Source organism: Centruroides sculpturatus, unplaced genomic scaffold (genome assembly GCF_000671375.1).
Source record: "Centruroides sculpturatus isolate CEXI.00-Female unplaced genomic scaffold, Cexi_2.0 scaffold1244, whole genome shotgun sequence".
NCBI classification, from domain to species: domain Eukaryota; kingdom Metazoa; phylum Arthropoda; class Arachnida; order Scorpiones; family Buthidae; genus Centruroides; species Centruroides sculpturatus.
In genome coordinates, this window is record NW_019385519.1 from 187,890 (window position 1) to 198,675 (window position 10,786).

General features: G+C 27.8%; 1 protein-coding gene across 2 annotated transcripts in view; it reads left to right on the plus strand.

Annotated features, from left to right (window-relative positions):
• Positions 1 to 1,857: 1,857 nt before the first annotated feature.
• Positions 1,858 to 10,786, plus strand: part of LOC111639750 — a 39,844-nt gene continuing 30,915 nt past the window's right edge. For both annotated transcript variants that reach the window (XM_023385693.1, XM_023385692.1), the window contains exon 1: positions 1,858 to 2,014. The gene's annotated coding sequence lies outside the window, so the exon portion shown is untranslated. The remainder of the gene's footprint in view (positions 2,015 to 10,786) is intronic.

Sequence of the window (10,786 nt, forward strand, 5' to 3'; positions counted from 1 at the left end):
AATTATAAATTCTATTGCATATTTCATTCATTTATTTTTATTTACTATGTACAGTACTGTCAAGTACTGTACATTCCTGGCCCCACATGGAGCATTACCAGGAGAAAATACAGTCGACAATACAGTCTAATTGCATACAGAGAAAATACAGTCTATTGCATACAAGTCGACCCCCTTATAACACTGTTGATTTTTCCGTTTTATATGAATTCCATGTTGTACGAGTCGCTTATATTTTACAAATACGTGAGCCGTTCACAGCCCGACACACGTATTTGTAAGATCTAAATGACTCGTACAACATGGAATTCATATAAAACGGAAAAATCAACAGTGTTATAGGGGGGTCGACTTATTTTATTATACTGTATATTCAAACGTGCAGCATGCAAATTTTTTTCTTTTCTAATTATAAAGAAATAAAGAACATATCTTTTGACTTTTGCTGAATTAAACTATAAATTTCAATTTTCTTGTCAAAAGTCAAAATTAAAAAAAAAAACACTGCGACATTTTATAAAATGCAAACTTTTATGAAAAAAATTTTGAATATTTTAAAATAATTCTAATTACAAACATTAATTTAAAAATATTTATATTAAGATCTATTAGTTAAGTTTTTACGACAATTATTTCATAACATTCTTATTACTTAATAAATGTTCTCTATCGTAAAAGATTTCCTATAAACTATTATAAAATATGATGTGTAATATTATGAGTCATATTCATCGATAATTTTCTTATTTGTAATATATTTCTTTACGAATTATTTTACTTTTAATATTTTTCCTTTAATTAAGAATATAGAAATATATTTATTGTATTAAGTTTATAATGAAAATAGGTTTAAACAGATAACAATCTTTACTGGGGGGCGTTTTAAAGTATTTGTTATTTGATCTTCTTGAAAAATTTGATAACTACCTCAATGCAGTTATCAAATTTCTCGAATATTTTAGGTTTCAGAAACGAAATTCTTTACGCAAAACTATTATTAAAATATTAATTACATATTTTATAATAATTTTGCATTGCCAATGACTTTGTCATCACCAAATTACAGTTAAACCCTCTATAACACTGTTGATAATTCGGTTTTATATGAATTCCATGTTGTACGAGTCACTTAGATTTTACAAATACGTGTGCCGGGCTGTGAACGGCTCACGTATTTGTAAAATCTAAGTGACTCGTACAACATGGAAATCATATAAAACGGAATTATCAACAGTGTTACAGGGGTGTCAACTTGTATATGTCAATCTCTCAACCTCAAACCGGTTCGTAGACTTCGTTAAAATAATACATATAAGTTAATTCTTATTATTTAAAATACTTTAGTTTAGCACCAGAATCGATTTAGTAACATTCTTAAAATAGATAAATTAAAATAATTAATTGAATAAAGATATAATGATTCAAAATTGAAAGATTCATCACTTAGCTGTATAATAAATAAATAATTTAATAATTTAAAATCGTTAATATTTCTTAATTCATTTAATAGACAATTAAAAGTATTTAATTATTTATATAATAACAAAATGCAATTAAAAAATATTTTATTATTCATAAAATTCAATATATCACTAGATTCATGAATATTTTAAATTTATCTTCAATTATTTAAAATTTACTTGCTAAATTATTAAATTTAATAGATCAGAAAAAAATAAATAAATAAATTAGTTTAAAAAATATTAATATTTTTAAATTTACAATTTAAAACCTTATTAAATTAGAAAAAAGTGATTTTATAAGTGAAATTTTATGATTGGTTTCGTCTAATCAGTTCATTTTGTTGATTTAACTAACCACGTGTTACTTACTTTATTACTTGATTTCTTAACACATTCAGTCAGGCTGTTGTGAGTCATGGTGGACAGATGATAGGGAAAATGATTAAGGAATTTGTTATGAAAAATGTAGATTTATTCGAAAAACTGAAAAGATTTACAAATGAGAATTAACCATTAATTCTTCTAAATTAAAAAAAAAAGTCAAGAAAACTGTAAGTGATTTTAAGTTAAATTAATTATATATAGATTAATAAAATTAAACTTTTTAAAGTTTTATTCCTATAAATATGATTAATAAATCTGATATAAATTCATAATAATAATAATAAATTGATTTAATTTAACTTATTAAGGAGAGTTATATTTATAACTTTTAAAAATTAATTTTATATGAATTAAACATGAATTTATTAAATAATTAATAATAGATTCAACATGACAATTGCAAAATTATTAAGAAATTTGGATATATTTTTTTTAGAATAAATTAATTGTATTAATCTATATAAAGAAATAAATAAATAGAATAGATGTCTATCATTGAAATAGGTTAAAAGGAAAATGGAACGGGAGTTTTAGGATTAGTTAACAACCGTTGACAAGATTTATATCTTTTATGAAGTAAAATAAATGAAATTCTATAGAATTAATGTAAATATATACATTAAATGCATAAAGTAAAGGATGAATACTGTTTATCTTTATGAAAAATAGTATTTTATTTACGTAAAAGTAAGGAGATAAACGTGAAATATCTAGTTTATGAACTTTGAAAATTCGTAAACGGCCTATTTGTTATTATTGTATTACTCTTAAGAGGTTGGGTGACTAGTGACCCGTTTGCCACGTGTTATTTTGAATCGTGTCTCTTGAATTGTAATACCGTATATATTTCATTTTTATATCTAAAATTATGAAATTATATGAGATAAAATAGAGAATTTTATATTTTAGGTCAGTTTATTAGCGATTAAAATCACATAAATGTTAATTCTTGTGATTTATTTCATTCCGAAACGTTTGTTTTATATTAAACTGTTATTAAAAGTAGATATTTTTGTTCAAGTATTTACAGAATTTTACTAATAAACTTTCTAGTCAGTAATTGAATAAATTTAACTTCTATAATTCAATTTAAATTATTCTAGTTAAAAAATTATATTTTAAAATTTTACGCACAATACGAAGCAAAAAAGCATTGAATTTTTCAATTTTTATATTAAATTTGAAAAAATTTCCAACAATAAATTCATGATCTAATTGTATTATTTTCGCATAAATTTTTTACATTTTAATGAATTTATATAATTTATTTATGATAACATTGTTTAGAAGTCAGAATTTCGTATATTACTTTCTATGTTGTAATAATGCCATTATTTGTATTCTTTTAAGTGAATTTTTCCATTGTTTGTTGATGGACTAAAGTATGCCATGTTCTTATTCGCAATAATTTCTAGTTTTTATATAGGTTACTCTTCAATTATTTTGTTCATCTATTTGACTTTTAACATAAATATTTTCCAAAACAAAATATATAGCCTATATATATATAAAATACAATGAACATAACTAGGACCAAATTCACATAAGTTATATTCTAAACAAGTGATAGTTTAGGGCTTCACGCTACGAAAATACAGTTTAAATTTTATGCTTTTGAATTTACTAATTTAATGGAAAAAGGAAGGACATATACAGTATTAATAGGGTGAAAAAGATTTAAATCCGATCCTGACTGTAACAATACATGCTACTATATTTTAATATTATAAATCTGCATTCGTTTTAATTAGACGGAAATTCCAAATAACATATCAATTACTCTCATCTTGTAGAAGAGATAAACATAAACTTTTGTAAAAAGGAATTTGTACTTTTGATAAATATGTTTTTAAACTTATCAGGTCGAACTTTATACGAAAAGAATAAAATCTCATATATAGGCTATATATAGCTTAGAATACATATTAATCAAAATCTAAGTGTTGATTGCATCGCCTTAATTAATTAATTAATCATATTAATTACATCTAAAAATCTTTCTCTAAATAGAGTAGGGCTTAATTACTAAAAGTTATATACACATATTATCAGAATATTTACAGATATATATAATATAAATAATTTATATATATATAATCTTTCTCTAAATAGAGTCTCAAAAGATATAGCTTATTCTGTAGGCTATATATTAAAATCTATTCCTGTTATAAATATAAAAAAATTAATGTGTAGTTTTAATAATAAAAAGCGATCAAAACTCGCTGTGCATCTATATCATGTCGTTTGTAATACAGGATCATAGCGATTTTTTTATAACTTTACACATCTTTATATTATCAATCTATGTCAACCTATATTTAAAAAAAAAATAACATTTCAACACACAAATTACAACTGAAAATTTTATTTAAAAAAAGATTGATGGTTTAAAATGTCTAATTATAAACTTATTTATAATTTTAGCACGTTTTTATAAACTATCATAACTTATGAAACTTTTAAAGGCGAATTCCGTCATGTCTTGTCTGTAGGTATGCAATCATTTTCATTAAAATGATTGCATGCCTATATCGGTATTTTAAAATATAATTCGCATTTTTTATCATTAAAATTTTTATTACTCTAGTAAGATAATTTAAAATAGTTTTTGTAATATAATAAAAGTACAGTCGACTCCCTATAAGACTGTTGATTATTCCGTTTTATATGAATTCCATGTTGTACGAGTCACTTAGATTTTACAAATACATGTGCCGGGCTGTGAATGGCTCACGTATTTGAAAAATCTAAGTGACTCGTACAACATGGAATTCATATAAAACGGAATAATCAACAGTGTTATAGGGGGTCGACCGTATTTATTAAATTGTCATTAATTCGTGAAGAATTAATCTTAAGTGTACAGTATATATTTTAAATGAAATTAATGCACGTTAGTGTGAATATGAAATAATTGATGTAAATTAAGATGTACTGTACAGTACAGTATATCCTGATGGATGAATGCATTGTCAGCTTTAGAGTTGTGGCCCTGAATTATATATATCATATGAGGGTCTTTCTCTTCAACCAAATAATAAATTTAAAACACGAAGCCCTAAACTATAGCCTTGTTGCATAAGGTCTTAAACTGTAGTTTGTTTAGCTCTGGAAAATCCAGGTTTCTTATGGATTAATTTAGAAATTTTCATAAGAGATTGTTTATCCGGATTATCGACTCCCTTCGCCCGCCATCCGAACATCCCTTTTTTTTTAGGTCTAAGGTAATGGTATTCTAGAAAACACTGTAGAACGAATAATTAAAATCGAATCTTAAAAATACAGTATATAAATCTTGTATATTAACTTACAGTATATATTGGAAGGCGGGATTATTGTTTTATGTTTAAGGTTTTATGTTTTACTTGAGAAATTTTTCTTTTTGCCAAAAATGGAAGAATTTTTATGCAAAACATGAAGCTTAACATGTAAATAAATTAAAAAAAATTTAATTATATTTAAATATATTTTCTTATAAAAATACAGTAATTACTTAGTTATTTTTTCGCGTGTAATTAATATTCTATAACTCTTATACGCTGAAGTTACATGTTTCTTATGCTTATTTTAAATAGTTCTAAAAGATTGATTCTAATAATTGTCTATATACTATTTAAAATTTAAAAAAATATTGTTTTTTGTTTTTTCTATAATAAATAATTGCCAGTTAGGTATTTTATAGCTTTAGTTATAAATGCATAAGATTTAAGAGATACCATTCACTCAGTATTAAACTATTACAGCCAAACTTCAATTTAGTGCCAGCCACAATTTGTTCGCCTGTAAAATTAGCACCAAATTGAATGTGGTGCTGATTAAAGTACCTTAGACAGAATTATACTTAGTAACGAGGTCTATGCACCAGTTTCAAAGTCATAATTTGGCGATAAAAATGTCGTTTGCAATGCAAATTCAGTACATTTATAAATTCATTAGCATTAATTTAAATTAAAACTATTTTTAAGCCTAAATAAATTATCTGTTTAAACAAATATTTGTGTAAATCAATGTACATATGAATAAATTTCAGCTAAAATACTTAGAATTATTTTAAAATAGTTTAACTCAACGCGACTCGTGGCTACATTTTAAATTATGCAACTTGCTGTAAATTATGATAAATCTTACGAGTAAAATAAAATTTGAAACTAGTTAAACCTTCGTTTGTTCTCAAAAACGATTTGTTCGGCTCTGAAATTGGCATTAAATCGAGTGTTGAGCTAAACCGAAGCACTTCAAACGTTAATAATTAGGTTATAAATTTAATCCGAGCTTTAGCCTTAACATAGGCTATTAATAAGGTTTACTCACAAGTTTGAAGGTTTGAAAATCTCGTGATTTGGTGATGATAATATGGTTTGCAATAAAAAATCGCACAGATTCACAAATTTTGAAGGGTTCTCTGTTTAATATTTATGGGGAATATTTTTAAATAGTATTTATTGGAACTTTACAAGGGTGAGGCTATTTACCAGTACGCTATACCGCCTCTGTCTGTATTTTAATAGGGCAAAAAATTAAAAAAAAAAAGCGATGACTACTCTAAGTTAATCAAAGATTATTCTGAGGTTATTTCTGTAATTATATGAAAAAAAAAACAATATTGTCTTTTATAGAATATGGAAAGGGACAAATTACATAACAATGAATAATTACTTAAATGTTATGTTATTAAGGTTAATATTAAATTTCGAAATTTTATGCACTTAAAATATATATATATCCTATAAACATTGCAATCGGTCAAGGATTTTGTTGATCAATTTGATAATGTATAAACTGTACGAGAGGAAGATAGTAAAAAATAGGGATTAATGTACAAAATAAAAAAATAAATAATTCAAAACCTGAAGTTTGTTAAGAAATAAAATATCCGAAAAACAAAACATAATAATTTAATTTTGAAAGATTTTAATTAAAAAATGTTAAAACGCAAAATAAAAACTGGAATGATCATGATTGTTTAGCAAAGATTGGTAAGGCTTGACTAATATCTAGGTAAATGGAATAAGAGATAAATAAAATATAAGTTTATATATGAAATTGACAAATGAAAAGGTAAATAAGATGTCATTTATCTATCTACATAGTTCAATATTGTTGTGGCTTAAAATCTTAAATTATATGCAATATGAAATTCATTGGTGATGAAAAAATGAAAATAATTACATAGACGTAACATAGCTAAAGCAATGGAAGTAAATCTATAAAAACTTATTGGTTTTAGCTATATTTCAATTTCTTAAACTACAATAGACTCAGGAGATTTGGTTTTTACTGCAATTCCATTTTTCCGTAATTAATAAAGAATTTTATTTAAGAACAGATGATCTCGTTTATGAAAGCAAGAATAATAGAAATGAGCTAGAATATAAAAGCAGTCAACTTAATATTTTTAAAAATATATTGTTAGAAGAATAAGATTTAAAGTGGATTTAATTAAAAAGGTTATAATAAAACATTAAAATTAACCAGAAAATTCAAAAGATATAACTGGAAGTAAAGAACGAAAAATTTGAATAACACATCGATATGGAGGTGTATAAATACGTAGTTTATTAATTAATAGTTTTTTCTTTTTATTAAAAGCAATTTCTTTTTCATAATTCAAAGCCAAATCTTCAATAATTTACGATAAATTTTCTACAGCAATCTTAGTTTTTCTATCATTTATATATTATAACACAGATTACTTTTTCAATTTTGTCTTTTTTGTCCTGTAGGCACTAACAGGTCCTTTTTAATTATTCCCCTCGTGGATTCTGTCGGGTTCATAATAGGGGGCGAATGGTGTGAAATGGGGCCCAACAGACCCATGAGGAGTTAATTATTAACATTACTTATTACAAGTTATTAAAGTTGAGTTGTTAAAAATATTTAAAGAAAGTTTCGTATATACTACTGTATACATAAAAGCTTCTTTCATATATACAGTAGTATATATAAAAGTGAATAGTGAAAGAAAGTAGTAGTAGTAGTATACAGTACAATAATGTCACCATTGAACTTAGACCAGGCCGCATTTAACATGTCATCCAATAAATAGGTTTTAAAAAAAGTAGCTTTGATTCATTTCATGAATGTTTTACATGATTTAAAACAAATATACAGTAATTAATCTTTATTTTTGCTAAATATCAACTTGATATCTTGCAAGTTTAACAAAATTGAGCCAGTGTAACTTGAGTCACAGGCATCAAAAAACATAGACAGCTGCGTCACTCATGTCAATGAACATAGACCAGCCGATAATTTGCATTTTAATAATGTTACAATTACAGTATTTCTGAAACAACTGATTATTTTAGCCTCACTTTAGCCTGCAGTAATCCTGTGAATGATATAAGGTGCTTTTTTAGTTTTATTTACGAATCTTTGCATTTTGTCTACAATGATCAGTGAAAAATTTGTTTCAGAGGATTTAAGGAATGCTATCATTGCTAAACAAAGTCGTGGCATGTCTGAGAGAGCTATTAGAAAAGAGGTAATGTTAAGTAAGACAACAGTGCACCAGATTATTGTTTATTACACTAACCACGGCCATGTTATACCTAACAAAGCTGCTGGACATCAGTGAAAAACTTCAAAAGTTGATGATAGGAGTTTTAAAAGAATCGTAAAAAACCGCCGTGCCACAGATATTGAATGTAACTATAATATGGAATGATACAACTGGAAAGAATGTGTCTGTTTGGACAAACGCAGGAGACTTCAAGAAATGCATTTCTAGTTCTATGCAACACGTGAAAAACCTTTGCTAACAGCACATCAAAAGAAGAAACGTGTACAGTGTGCCAAAGAATATCTTTGCTGGTCTCAACAAAAGTAGCATGAAATTCTGTGGTCTGATAAATCAAACTTTTGAATTATCAGCAATAGAGAAAAGCAAACGTGTCATTCGATCTGCCAGTTAACCTAATGAGCCATCGTTGTTACACCACTGACCCTCGTATTCACCAACACGAGTTAAACAGAGAGTTGACGAACTCGAGTTTAGATGTAACTCGAAGTCAGATTACGAGTTACTCTCCTTTCGTATTCAGATAAAAATTTAACTCTAGAGTTTCGCTACTCTAGAGTTAATATTTTAAAGCAATCCTGCGTTCGAGATTAAACAAGTCTTCTTTCGTAAGCAGAATTTTGATTGGTTGAGAGCAAACACGTGTATGAACCAGGGAGGAGACGAATAGAATAGAATAGAAACAAGTGTAGAAAATGGCGGAAAGTGAAATGGAAAGCAGTGCACGCCGTAATTTTTCTAATTTTGAGAAGGAAATTCTACTTGAATTAGTCGAAAAATATAAATCGATCACTGAAAACAAGAAAACAAATGCGATTTTTTCCAAACAGAAGAGAGGCACATGGAAAGAACTAACAAAGGAATTCAATGGTATCCCGGGTGTCACCCTTAGAAAAACCAAACAGTTATTGGACTGTTATAAGAATTTAAAAAAGAAAGCCGTGAAAGAACAGGCACAAAAAAAGCCGAATTATTTAAAACAGGAGGAGGAAATCAATTCGTTCTAATAGGTTTCTTACGCTCTCTTTTGGCAAACGATATCGACATAGAAAGTCGTAATCGTCCAATTGTTCGAGGTCATTTCTTCTTGGAGAAATAATCCGCCGACTTCTTCGTTCCATACGATCTATATAATCTAAATATTTCAGATCTTCTAGCATCTCGGCTTCGTCTTCGTCGAATGTCGCCATTTTTCTCTGAAATAGACCGCTTTGCGCAGGCGTCAAACCTAGAGTTATCGTCTACTCGCCGATTTTCTAGAGTTAGAGTTAGGGTTATTGTGTTTGACTCGAGATTTGGAGTTGGTGAATACCAATTTACCAGTAACTCGAGAGTTAACCCTAACTCTAACTCTAACTCGTGTTGGTGAATACGGGGGTCAGTGAAGTTTCCTGCCAGCTTCATGGTTTGGGGAGGTATGAGCGCCAGAGGTATGGGTCAGTTGACATTTGTTGATGGAACACTTGCTTCAGAGCAACACATTAACATTCTACAACAGTATTTACTTCTCTCTATAGCAAAGCTATATCCAAATAGAACCTGCATTTTCTCATACAAGCAGAAAAATAAAACAATGACTTGTAGAAAAGAACATAGAAGTTCTTCCTTGGCCATCCAACAGCCCAGATCTTTCACCAATTCAGAATGTATTGAACATTATGAAGAGACATCTGCGAAAAACACGCCCTCGGACAGTTGAAGGACCAAAAGCTTCTATCTTAACTATCTGGAATTCCATAACGGCGGATGAATGTGAACATCTAGTCAACAGCATGCCGAAACATATGAAAGGTGTTTTGGCCGCAAAGGTGATGCAACAAAATATTAAACATGCAGTGGTCTATGTTCATTGACGGGGGTGACGCAGTGGTCTATGTTTTTTTTTTTTTTTTGATGCCTATGACTCAAGTTTGACTGGCTCAATCTTATTAAACTTGCAAGATATCAAGTTGATATTTAGCAAAAATAAAGATTAATTAATGTATATTTGTTCTAAATTATGTAAAACATTCATGCAATGAATCAAAGCTACCTTTTTTTAAATCTATTTATTGGATGACATGTTACCGTGTTTCCCCGAAAATAAGACAGTGTCTTATATTAATTTTTGCTCTAAAAAATGCACTAGGTCTTATTTTCAGGGGATGTCTTATATTTCCATGAAGACGAATTCACATTTATTGTTGAACAATACGCTAAACAGGTTCGAGAGAACACCTTGCGACACATTCAACTTAACCTTTTTATAGTGTCCACATCGAGCTCGATGACCAATTAGTGCTTACTGAACCGTAGCACTATGCAAATGTGATGTGGCGTGATTCCCAGCCGACCAATTAGCGATCACCAGCGATAACATTATGCAAATCTGTGATTCCCAAGCCATAGTCTTATGCAAATCATGCCGTGTGGCGTAATT